Here is a 13,528-nt window from a genome sequence, read left to right on the forward strand (position 1 = left end):
GGGCTCTGAAGCTGTGTACGGGAAAGGGCATAGCTCTCTATGGGGCCTGACCAGCCACCCACAGTCACCACACAGATCCCAGGCCACCATGAACAGCGCCCCCTCTCTGAAGAGCCCGGGAGCCCTCCAGCTGCCCTTCCCCAGACCTGGTGGGATTTCTCTTGGTTCATGCTGTGTTGTGTCCCACATCATGCCTTGCTGGGATTGTCTTCTTCTGTTCTTGTGTGTGAACAGGCTCACAAGAGCCTCCCTCCTGTAAACAAAACAAAAACTCCAATGCCTTTCAGATGTTCTGACACACTTATGAAGCCTAGAATCCAGTTGTAAAGGAGAAGAGGAAATGAAAGGTAATCTTGGGGGCATTCTAAGTAGAAGACACAAAATTATGAACCAAATTAGAAGTAAAATATCTGTAAGCTCATGCAGCTGGGATAAGTGTCTATCTGCGAAGAAAAAAGCTCAGACCCCAAACAGGAAATAATTTGACCTATGTGTGTCTGGCAACTGGCATGATTTTGCAATATTAGAGGACCTCATCCATCCATTCAACCATTCATCTAATATTGAGTGCCCACACTGTACCAGGTACTTTGGAAATAGCGTGGAAGTTTCTTAGAGGATTTCTCTAGCCTGTGTTCATTCTACATATGGCAGAAAGCACTTCTGTCCTTTTTCTTCCCTCAACCTCCACTTCCCACACAGACCATTCTGTTTGCTGGTGCTTTTATTCCTAGGTCTGTCTAGAAAAGCTTTCCCAGTGTCCTATGAGGCCCTCATGAAACCTATTCTTGGAGACCCCATGAGGGATGAACCTAGGGCTGGGGTGAAAAACAAAGATAACTGAGTTAGTGATAGTGGAACTTAGTCTTGGGGGGGGATGGAGGCATGATTCTGCTTGTGGAAATCTGCTTCAGATACAGCCTTCCTCCCTTTATAGACTCCCCCAGCGGGCAGTACCCTCAAGAATCCCTGTGTCTATGCCCTGCCTCCATCCCCAAGGACCCCACCTATGCTAACCAGAAGTTCCCCACACTCTAGACTGATTTCTTCCTTGCTTCTGCAAGCTGAGAATGCTTTCCTCTAATGCAGCTAAGGTCAGTTAGGAAAGCAGTCTGATTTGTTGAATCCACAGTAAGTTGTGAAAGACTATGTCTAAGAACTTTGCTTCAGGTGTTTGCTAGTTTACTCAAGTAAATCTGATTAGTAGAATTTCTGGAGGTATAGAGGACAAGCCTTTGTGAAAGGAGTCTTTAAATTATATCACTTGGAATCAGAAAGCTGTTGCTGGGGAATAGGGAAGGAATGCGCATATCAGATTCTTGCTCACTAGAGGCTGTTGTTCTGTTCTTTCCCCATGTCCCTACTGCTTTGCTGTTTAGGGGCTGAGTATCTGGTTCTTTGATCAAGAGTAGACAAATGATACATCAAAAGAGAGAATTACCCTACCCCCAAACAAGTCAGCGCTGGCCTGTGGAGTCTGCTCTGTAGCTCATGACTCCTAGGGCAGGGATTCTTAAGTTTCTGAAGATTAGAAAACACATGGATACTGGCGCTTCTGGAAACTGGATCCTCTAGAACTTTCAACTCAGGAGAACTTTCAACTAGGAGCCTGTAGCTATCTGATCCTCTCACTATCCTAACCACTCCTTGCATGATCCTGGCTCCAGACACTTGCTTCACCACACATTGCCCATATTGAGGACTAGACTCAGTTCCTGCCATGTTGTACTAGCCATATTTCAAGTGCTCTGCTCAATAGCCAGTAACTAGGAACTAATGAATAGGGCAATGCAGATCTATAGAACATTTTCATAACCACAGGAAGCCCTGCTAGACAATGCTGCTGTAGAGATGGGGGTGATCCTGAGTGAAGGCATGGAAGACAAGAAAGTTAGGCGTTGCAAAGCATAGGGCTTATGGGATATGTCACCTGTAAAGCTGGATCCTAGGCTGTAAGTAGAGAAGGTGATCATACTAGGGGTCATGGCAGGTCCCCCCATTCCATATAATGAGGACAGTTTCCCCTCCATGAAGTTGCCTGGCCCAAGACCACTGGATTCCTGGCCTCACAGACAAATAAAGAATGAATCAATGTGTGTAAACAGTGTGTAAACAAGAATGATTGGCATCTGGACTTGCTTAGAAAACCTTACTCTCTAGAGACTCCCCTAGGTGACAATGCTGCTTAGAGAATGAAATTTATTTTTGTTGTTAAATATATCATATTGCTTTGATTGTCTTATTTAATTCCAATACTTCTCTGCTTCTGATATTATCTTCATAAATTGAGACTCAAAAAACATGGTAGCCTGGTCACATTTAAAATTATAATAAAGATATAACTTATATATTAACTGGAGTTAATTCTATAACAACCATGTTTAGAATCATAAACAGCCTTTTATCATGTGAGACCATGATACAATGACACCACTGCATTTCCCACTGCCTTACACAGTGTAACAGTCTGACTCTACTTGAGAAAAATAGAAAATTAAAGGAGGTAAAGTGGAGATAACTGTAGAAATGGAAAACAGGAATGAAGAAAATGTGAGGACATGGATCAATTCACCCTAGAGGCAGGAAGACAGAGGAGTAAACAATTATTATCAGGGATGCTCAAATATGCTTTATTTCACTGAATTTAAGATACCATCAAATGTAAGTTGTACCTGTAGTTTATGTACCATAAAGAAAGAAAAATAACTGCTAGTAAATTACAATGTCAATGATTATAGGATAAATACTAATTTCATCAATATTAAAATTTGAAAAAGTTACCAAAAAAATGGTATTATATAAAAACTAGTGATCAACCATACTTCTTTGATTCCAAGGAAACTGCATTTATTACCCACTTGTCATCAAGGTCTTGTGCAAAGGTAGAGGGTGGGGTAGTGGCTGATAAAGAAAAGAATGGGAAACACCTTTCAGTTCATTAGTTAGCTTTCAGCATAGTGGCATGGCTCAAAGAAGGGGAAGATCACAGAATGTGAGGAGTTAGTGTTGTTTGTGGTAAATTTCAAGCATAGATATAATTCAACTAGTAGGAAAGGAGGGAAGAGGAACATAGCAAGAGAAAAACTAAGGTATATTAGGGGACCATGGACAGGCACCCCACCAAATGTACAAAAGAGATGAGATTGGAAAAGTGCGTTGGACCAAGAAGGATTCTGAACAGGGAAGTGATAATCTTTGGAAAACTGATTTACTTGCTGTAAGGGCAGGACTGGGCACAGTGCAGGTTTTCTGATCCCATGCAGACCGGGTAAAGGAGGAGTCAGAGTCCTCAGTAGTTTTGCAGGTTTTTTATTTGGGGTTCACCAGGCATATGGCAGGCAGGGGTGCTGGCTGGGGGGCTGGGAGGTTGGCAGGCCTCCCAGCCCCCAGCAAGTCTTCACTCTATCTGGACTCTCTGGCGTTCGTTCTGCTGCTTCTCGGCTTCTGCTTCGGCTTCTACTGCTGCTACTGCGGCTGCTGCTACTGGTGCTGCTGGCGTCCCCCCCCCCCCCCCCCCGTGACGCCGCCCTTAAAAAGCACAGTCTTAGCTCAGTTGAATCCCATCTACCTATGCCCACACCCTGTTCCAGGTGCCCGCCATCAGGCATGCATTCAGGACAAGGATCCATCATCTATCCTGATGGCAGAAGGGCAGAAAAGCCTGACATTTTCTTTACCCTACACTTGCCAACAGAATGTAAGATGCTATTTCTTCAAACCCTTTTGGTTGTCAGTGACAGAAATACAAGTAAAAGTGGTGCAGGTGAAAAAGGGGATTGATTGGAAAGATCCTATAAATGTTCATAGAATGAAAGAGAATTCACAAAAAGCAAGGAAGCTTTGAGGAATTAGGGTTTGAAATCAGGACTCAATACCTCTCTCCGGGAGTATTCCTCCCTCTGTCACTCTGAGGGAGTGACATTCTCGCCTATTGCAGAAAAGTTATTTCTGCTGACCTGGATATGGGTAGAGGACAGCCAAGCCAGTATCAGGCCCTCACTCTTCTAGATCAAGGGTATGTCTAGGTTGAATCTACTTACAGTAAACTTGGGAAAGGAATTTGACTGATCTGATCTGAACCATGTAGGTCAAAGCTCAAAGCTCTGAGCTGTAGGTAAGTTTAGAAAGCCAGAAGCTGTTAAAAATAGAAGAAAGAAAAACAGGTCCAAGATTGGAGTCCTTCATTTAGGATTCCCACCCAGATTTTAAAACTATTGTAGTTTCAACTTTTTCCAAAAGTATAAAACTAAATCAATCAATCTGGAATTTCTTAATCAGCAATAGTAATTTTCATGATAAGGCCACCTGCCTTGCCCTGAGGGAAAGTGACTTTACCTGAAATAATCTTTTGCTAATTACTTTGTCCCATCTGCTTTCTATCTATAAATACCCTCCATTTTGTGTAACACCTTGCATTATCTGGATGGGATGCTGCCCACTTCATGAATCACTTAATAAAGCCAATAAGGTCTCTATATTTGTGAATTTTGTTTTTTTAGCAAACCTTTTAAGAACATTGATTTGGTTAAGTCTTCTTGTAAACATCTGCAGAAAGGAGACCATGAATTTGAAAAATGAAAGTTGCTTAGTTTGAGGATAATGATAAGGCAGGAAAGTCATAATTATAGAGGAGAAATTTCATGTTAAGCTCCATTCTGTATAAGAGTGTATACTGATGGTATAGCATCAGACACTGGGAAGCCAGGGGAAAGGGCTAGAACATGTGGAGGATAAGGAGTCTGGCTTCTATAAGCAGGTGGATGTCTAACAAAAGTTATAAACACTGGCCTGAGTCTGGAGAGAGATGTTTAAGGTTTGGGTTTACCCTTCTGGATGTGCTCAATGAAGCAATCAAAGGGGATGAAAGTGAGAAGGAAGGTCTGCAGACAAGAGGTTGGGATGTATATATAAGTGGAAAAAGAAGTGCTGGTCAGAGAAATAAGAAACAGAAGACAGTTGTGTCATAGAAACCAGGAGGAGGGGCTGGCAAGAGGAGAAGGGTGGGGCTAGGGGCAAATAATCTCAAAAATCGAGAAGGGTGAAGATAGACAACAGAGTGACAAGATGGAGGCTGAGTTCAGGTGTGCTGTGGACAGGACAGCTAATGAATTTCTCTGCCATTAACAAAGACTCGGAGTCTAAATGAAGTTGCAATGGGGAGAGGCTGGGGAGAGTGCCATCAAGAGCAGCTCTGCCTTTCACTCTCCCAACCCAAGCTTTTAGTAAAGATTATGACCAAAGGAAAAAGAAAATAGCATGGAATTGTGTTTTTGCTTATACAGATTAATAAATTACTGCTGAAAACAAGTTTTCCTAGTTAGTAGGGAACATGCGCACAAGACAGCAAGTCCTCAGTATACAGGAGTCAATTCTGGGAAGAAGTTCTGTTTGCAAAACTTCTAACATCCTGGAACTCAGTATGCAGAGTAAACAGGTGTTCTCCAAAAACTTCAGCTCCCTTCAGGGCAGCAGGCTCCCAACACAAGTGGGAGATGTTACCCAGGTTGATGACTCCTCTTGGAGCCCTCAGTCACCACAGGTAATTTAAATAGGTAGAAGGGAACATTATCAGAAAATTAATATTTATTATGGAAAGGCTATTACAGACTTGTTTTTTCTGGTTTTTTTTTTTTTTTGGAGGGGGGTAGTTAAAAATAATACGGCATACCTAACCTGGAGGAAGGTTGTGGTTTCAACGGTTGGTTTCCCAAACTATAATGTTGAAATTTGGGGGTGTGATGCAGGAATAATGTTATAACCTGACCACCAGCATGGACAGAGCTTGGGAAGCAACTATCTTGAGGACTTGTGCCATCCTCGTCCCACACAGGATGTACACCATCATGATACAGTGAGGCCACTGCCACAGCCTTCATAGAAAATAAGAGAAGAAACATTAAAGCAAACACATGGTATAAAAGGCCAAGCGCTGAGTGTTCTTTGTGCACAGCACCTGATTATGGTGGGAAGTGTGGCTCCCGGTTCAGTTCTTGACTAAACCCTAGGAGGAAGGAAGGACTTCCTGTCATCCCTTTCATCTGTGCTGCCATCCATGACTTTATGCATGGCAGAGTAGGTAGATTTTACAAGAAATCATTCATGTCTCATAGTATTTTCAAGGAAAAGGTGATTTATTCTTTAAAGTGAGCAGAGAAGGAGTTGGAAAGAGAGGAAAGACAACCCAAACTGGTCTGGGTTGTGCTGAAACACGTCAGCATGGAATTATCTCTATATCCAGGCGGAAACGTGGAACTGAACTAGGACAAGTCACTAGTTCCCCGAGGCTGGAGGCTGGTCTGTGGGGTGTGCAGCTATACGGGGAGGCCAGGGCAGAAGATTTATGGGTTTTCATTACCCACGCTGTTGCAGGAGAGGAAAATGTTTTCCTCTGTCTTCTTAGGGCCCTTCCTGGGTCTGAAAAGGCAACTGACAAAGGCAGATTGATAGTCAAAAAGCATATGCTCTTATTAAATCTAAGTTTTACGTGACATAGGAGACTTCATAAAGAAATGAAGACACTATTAAACCTCAGTGCTTTATGCTTGGCTTGATGAAGAGTGGAAAGATATGATATAAAAATGCTGGGAGGTAAGTGTAGTAAACTGGGGGACGCTTAGCAGGTCCTGTTTGTGCTGGTTTCTCCCTGTGTTTCTTTATCTTCAGAGATAAACATGCTCCATCCTTCCTGGTCTAGGGAGGGCACCTTGCACATGACAGTTTTATGACCTGCTTAGGGAAAGGTCAGAAAGTCCTTCCTCTACCAGCCTTTTTTGCAGATTCCTTCAGCATGAAATATTTAATAAGCCAATCTTTCATATTTTGGGATCGTGTGTCCTGAATCCTATCTCTTTTATTTTTTATTTATATATATTTTACATCATTGTACTTTTTTTTTTTTAAGATTTATTTATTTATTTATTTATGCACGCACTGGGTACAGTCAGAAGCGCAGGAGGGTGAGAGAATTCACCAGAGCCAGAGCGGGGAGCAGAGCAGGCAGAAGGACGGAAGTACACTGCTGAGGGGAGCAGCGGGCGGCAGGAGAGGTCTGCGCGCCATGTGGGACCCTCCTCCGGTAGGGTGGCTGTGGGGTGGCCGGGGAGCAGCCGGGGATGGAACTGGTGCTGCAGAGGCTGTGGGCAGCTTCGAAACCCAGCGCTCAACCGCTGTGCCACCGGGGAGGCCCTCATTGTTCATTTTAAAACAATGTTTGCTTTTTTTACCCCCCCAAGGGTAGTCCCCACAGAATTTCTTTTACCAATTCACCCATGCACCATCACCACAGTCCCCTGTGCTCCTCCCTCCCTCCCAATCTCTTTTTTTAAAATTTCCACATATTATTTAGAGTTTAGCAGTTTATACACTAATCTTTTTCTTTTTTTCTTTCTTCTTATTATTTTCTAAATTTTATACATATTTTACATCATTTTTCATTTTTGCACAATGTATGCATTTTCATCTTGGGTGTAGTTCCCGTACAATCCCCCCTTATTGTTTTGATCCTAGATGACTGGATCAAGAAGATGTGGCACATATACACCATGGAATATTACTCAGCAAACAAAAAAGATAAACTCATACAATTTGTACCAACATGATGAAGCTGGAAGGGATCATGCTCAGCGAAATAAGCCAGAAAGAAAAAGAAAAATACCAGACTGTCACTCATAGCAGGAATTTAGAAAGCCTAAATAAGGGACCAGGAAAAAGACTAATTATAATAAAGTAAAAATCAAAACCTTCCTATCTCTTTTATTTTTTTTAAATATTTATTTATTTATGCATACAAGAGCTGGGGTACAGGCCAGGGATGGGGGGGGGGTGAGGGGATTCACCAGAGAGAGAGTGGGGAACAGAACAGGCAGACTGACTGAAATACTCTGCTGGGGGGAGCAGTGGGTGAGACCGGTGCGCCATGTGTGTTGCTCCCTGGCCGGCGGGGGATCGAACTTGTGCTGCAGAGGCTGCGGCTTGCTTCATAGTGCGGTGCTTAACCTCTTGTGCCACCAGGGAGGCCTCCTCACTATCTCTTTTATTTTTTAAAAATTATTTATTTGTTTGTTTGTTTATTTATTTATACAAGCACTGGGTATAGTCAGAAGCATGGGAGGGTGAGAGAATTTACCAGAGCCAGAGTGGGGAACAGAACAGGCAGACTGACGAAATACACTGCTGAGGGGAGCGGCAGGTGCGGCAGGAGAGGTCTGTCATGCCATGTGGGCCCCTCGCCAGTGGCCGGGGATTGAACCCGGCACTGCAAAGGCTGCGGGCAGCTTCGCAGCCCAGCGCTCAACAGCTGCGCCACCAGGGGAGGCCCTCTCTATCTCTTTTAAACGGCACTATTCATGTAATGAATGCACAAGCAGAATTCAGCACCACCATGGGAGACGTCTTCTCTTTCATTGAGAAAGAACAAAGGGCCATGACCAAGGGGACTAACATGGCTGACGCCTTCTGAACCTCCTCAAAATCACTAGGAAATGTGACGCAAGGAAGGCTGTGTGCCCAACATGTGTCTGAGGGCAGGCGCATGGGGCTATTAGCGTAGAGAGCTGAAACTCGTGTTGGGTGGAGAAGGGCAGCGGTTTCTATTCCCCACTAGCGTGTGTGCACACTTGTAGTATAAAAGCATTTCCCATTAGCAGATTGGAGAAAACACTCAACCCTCACCCTTAAACCTTTGGATTATGAAATGACATTTGGATCAGTCACTGAGAATATTAAGTTTGGGATTTATTATAAAAGAGAAATTGAAAAATAAACCTCACTTGTAATAACCATTGGTTAATCTAAACTGGTCAGGTTTATGGAGGTAAAAGCCCTTCCCACCTCATCCATTTAGCCCCAGATATCTTAAACTTTACTGTGACTAAGGATAACTAGAGGGTCCTGTTAAAATGCAGATTCTGATTCAGGAGGTTTAGGTTGGCTCCCAGGATAATACATTCTTAACAGGCATGCTCCAACCACCCCGGCCCCAAATATCACTGCCACTGCCCCACAGACCATATTCAAGTATTCAAGTATCCCTACAGACCCCTGCTCATCAATTACATTTGAGGTGACAGTTACATGTCATCTCCCCTTTGTGACTTTTCCTGACATCTTCTCCTTTCCCAGAGCAGAATTTTTTACTACCTCTAGTGTTTTATGCATTTGTATATTGAGGTATTTGCCTTCAGATTGTAATTATTCTTCTTAATCTGTGGTTCCTGGTCCTGGCTACAAGTTAGTCACCTGAGGAGTTTTTGAAAAAAATTTCGGTGTCTGAGTCTCAGCCCCAAAGTTTCTGATTTTACTGTGCTCCAGACTTTTTCTATTTGATAACATAACTCTCTTTCAAAGGCTGGTACTAAAGTCTGAAATAACTTTCTCTGGGAGAGTATTGTCTCAACATGGTATGCATGATTTGAAAACTGTATTCCCCGAGACTGAAGGAATTCTCTGGTAGTTCTGCTTCAGGATCTCTTCTGGAGGTGGGAGCTCAGAGGACAGGAAAGAAGAGAATGTGTGGGGACGGAAACTTTTTATCATCAAAGACAGATACTCTTTGAAGCTCAGAGGTGGCAAAATGACTACCTGAAACTTGCTTTGCATGGATGCAGGGGTGAACAAGGAATCTGTAAAAAAGTTGATAGGTGGAAGCAAAACATTACCAATTGGTGCAGTTTTCAAAGGTTGTTTTCTTCCACTAGAAATCAAATAAAGAAAACAGATTTGTTTTGAAAACGCATGCTTACAATTTAGCCATGCGTCACTCCTGATCGTCTATTAATTGCTCCAATTTATAGTAAGGGAAATTTGTGGACTCTTAGTTTCCTTATGTGTGAATTGGAAGCACTAAATCCTACTTCACAGGGTTGTGAGTGGTGAAGGAGAGAACGTATAACAAGCACCTCTGACCCTTGCATGTAAGTGCCAGGTGGTGGTGTTGTCCCAGACAAATTCACTCCATTTTCTCTTGGGAGACTAGTAAAACACTTTACATATGTCATACACTTTTGTTTATCAACTCACCTACCTACCTATGAAATAAGTAAGATTGCTGTCATTCCCATTTTACAGGTCTGGGCAGGTGAAAGCATAAGTGGGATTTGAACCTGGATAGATCTGGCTTGAGTCTGAGCTCTTACTACTGTGCCATCTGCTTTTCTAAGAACCCATCATTAGATCTCCTCTTGACAGCTCAATTTACAGTCTTCACCCACAGCCTCTATTACTTTGCTGGAGAGTTGCTATATTCAAATTCTTTGGCATGTTATGTACTAGATGTGACAGCAAGAAGTTGAAAGCTTGCCCAAAACCTCAGTGATTTTCCATTTTGGTCTTTCTGGAGGTTTAGAGTGAGTCTGCTGGTTACTTTATTTTTAGTACTAGCTTTGTATTTAAGAGACAATAGAATCATCAACCTGATGGAACAGGTCACATCCAGTGAGCTCCCACACAGGGACTTTCATGGCAGGACACAGCTTGATGTCCTGCTGAGGTGCGAAACGCCCTCTGGCACTGAATGCAGAGAAGGGAGCATTCTAGGGCCAGGGCCATTTGGTCATTAACGCAAATATCTTTGTCCTCACTACCTGGACAGTTTGGCTTTGTTTGTTACAGACTGTTCCGGCACCTTGGTCTCCCTCTCCTTCTGTCTAAAAGGCTTTGGTCCTGAGATGGAGAGGCACCTTGCAAGAATGGGTGGGGATAGGCAGAGAAGGATAGCTTAGCGTTCCCTTTGCTTTTCATAGAAAATTGATTACTATGGACCGCTAGTTAATACCTGTACATTGACCTGAAGTTAGAGCACAATTTTTAACTAAAATATTCATCGATGTCTAAAAATTACATATCCCTACCACTGAGGTTTCAGAGCGTGAGTTGTGGAAATTCTAAAGCTAGGTGAAACCTTATTCAGCAACTTCTGAAACTATTGACTATTCAATTCATAAACCAAATGTGAGAACCACCTGTGCTTCTATCTTTAACATTTTCTACAGGAAATAGCCTCAAAACCCACATCACCAGGGATTAGACGATATAGATTTAGTCTATTCCCAGCATTGACTAAAACAGGTAGAAAATTACTGTAACAGGGTGGTCCCAGGAAAGGGGGAGGTTCCCTGCCCCACCCAAGGGAGGGTGGAGCTGAGCAGGAAGAGGAGAAGCTGAAGAGGAGACTGAGGAAGGAAGGAGCAGGATGGAGCCAGAAGGAGACCTGGAGGAGGCGCATGGAGCCTAGAGACACGTAAAGAAACTGTGCTTGTCTTTTGGTCGTGGACTGGGTGACACAGATGTGGGTGAGACCCGTGGGGAGGTGACAATGGCAGCTTTTATCTTGATGTTGATTTTGCTCTTTTCCTTCCGGGCTTGTCCGGTTGTTTGTGACCCTTTTCTGTGGGTCCCCACTGGAAGATGCTTTAGACTTGGGGCAGGCTTTGGGGTCTTGTTCTGGGCCAATCCCATATGGATGGACTTTTACCCACGAGGGGACGGGTAACTTTGGGTGCTTCATTTAGAAACTAGACTCTTTGCCTTACCTGTATTGTTTCCTAGTTTTATTAAAGTTCCTTCCCATTAAAGTCTCATGTTGATGCGGCGGATGGCAGAACCCATTTGGAAGGTGGTCCCAGGAAAGGGGGAGGTTCCCTGTTACATTACCAGTTGTACTAAAATGCAAACAAAGAACCTGTGATCATTTTATAGTCAGTTGGAAAAGGCAATCCAAACCAAATAACCCACCTGGACCTATTTTCTGTTAGCAAACAAAGTAGATTAACCTGGGCACCTCAACACCTCTTCCAGCAGGAATAGCCATGATTCTATAAGTTGTATAAGGCAAACTTCAACCACCAACAATCAAGGCAACAATTCCACGAACCTGATTTATGTTCATCTCACTGCCTAGATGTTCTCCTGGTTGGGTGGTAGGAATGAAGAAAAATTCAGGGTGATTACAGAAGTCTTGGGGAAAGACTTAATGCTAACCTTCAGAGGGCAGAATGTTCTATAATTATTAGAAGTTACAAAAATCATTAGTTTCACTAACTTTTAAAGATCTCCAGTTTCAGGCCTCCTGGTGCAGCAGACCTCTCCTGTCTCACCCACTGCTCACCTTAGTGTATTTCAGTAAATCTACCTGTTCTGCTCCCTACTCTGCCCCTGGTGAATCCCCCAGTGTTGGCTCTCTCTTTTTTTTTTAAAGATTTATTTATTTTTTATACAAGCACTGGTACAGTCAGAAGCGTGGGAGGGTGAGAGAATTCACCAGAGCCAGAGCAGGGAGCAGAACAGGCAGAAGGATCGAAGGACACTGCTGAGGGGGGCAGCGGGCGGCAGGAGAGGTCTGCGCGCCATGTGGGACCCTCCCCAGTGGCCGGGGATCGAACCAGCGCAACAGAGGCTGCAGGCAGCTTCGCAACCCAGCGCTCAACCGCTGCGCCACCGGGGAGGCCCTTGTCTCTCTTTTTAAAGTAAAGAACCAACTTACCTGGAAAAAATGGAGACAAATGAATACCCACTAAGGTTTGTTATTTGTTTTTATTTTTGAGCAGATTCAAAAAGAGTAGAATTTATGTTAACTGATGTTTTGAAATTACATGCTACCAAAGTTAATCTGAGTAAAGACAGTCACAAGCTGAAAAAAGTTAGTCACACACTCAATTGCACAACTGCGATGTCCTTGTCTCTTATACATTTACTCACGAGTTCAGTTCAAGCCTGTTTATATTATGGTAAAATTAAATTACACTCTTCCCCTTCTTGAAGAGTTGAACAATTCCAAATGTGGCTTCTCATTCAAAGAATTCATTCTTACCATTGCCAGACACCCTCTATTTTATTCACATCAATCAGTTCCTCCAATTAGTAAGGAGGAACTGATCTGGAACTAATTAACAAAAAGATCTGTGTTGTCATCAAAATGCCTTGGGTAACATGCTAAGAAGATGTCGTGACAAAACCATTTTATCATCAGCCATTTCAGTAAAGGGGAGGAACACAGAGCCAGTGAAGAAGTACAGGCTTGGGGATCAAAAGCACAAATTGTCCTATTTATTAACCTTATGTCCCTGGAGCAAATAAATGATCCAGGGCCTCAGCTTCCTTGTAGATGAAGTGGAGGTATAACCTTTTCAGCACTTGTTCTTGGGGCCAAATGGGATCACGGAGAGTGAAAATGCTGGTAAATGCCAAAGGACCCCTCAAGTGGGCCCTGCAATTATTCAGCAGCAGTTAGGTTGCCCTCATCCTGCGTTGTGTTCAGCTCTCATACCACTTAATGCTGCTGAGGGGACACACATCCCCACCTCCACTTCCATTCCAGCAGACCCCATGAAGGGCCCCATGTGGTCACTGGCTTTAAGCTAGTATTTCCTCTCTTCCCCACATTATCTACCACAGTGACTCCCCCTGAACTCTGAAAAGATTATCGAACTTCATTAACAAAGAACTAGGGTATCTTTTGTGACGTTATCATACCTAAACCCAGAAGCCTGTGTTTCATTTAAAAACAAACGTGGAAAGGAATAAAATGCTGCCT

Source organism: Talpa europaea (genome assembly GCF_964194135.1).
Source record: "Talpa europaea genome assembly, chromosome: 2".
Taxonomy (NCBI): Eukaryota; Metazoa; Chordata; class Mammalia; order Eulipotyphla; family Talpidae; genus Talpa; species Talpa europaea.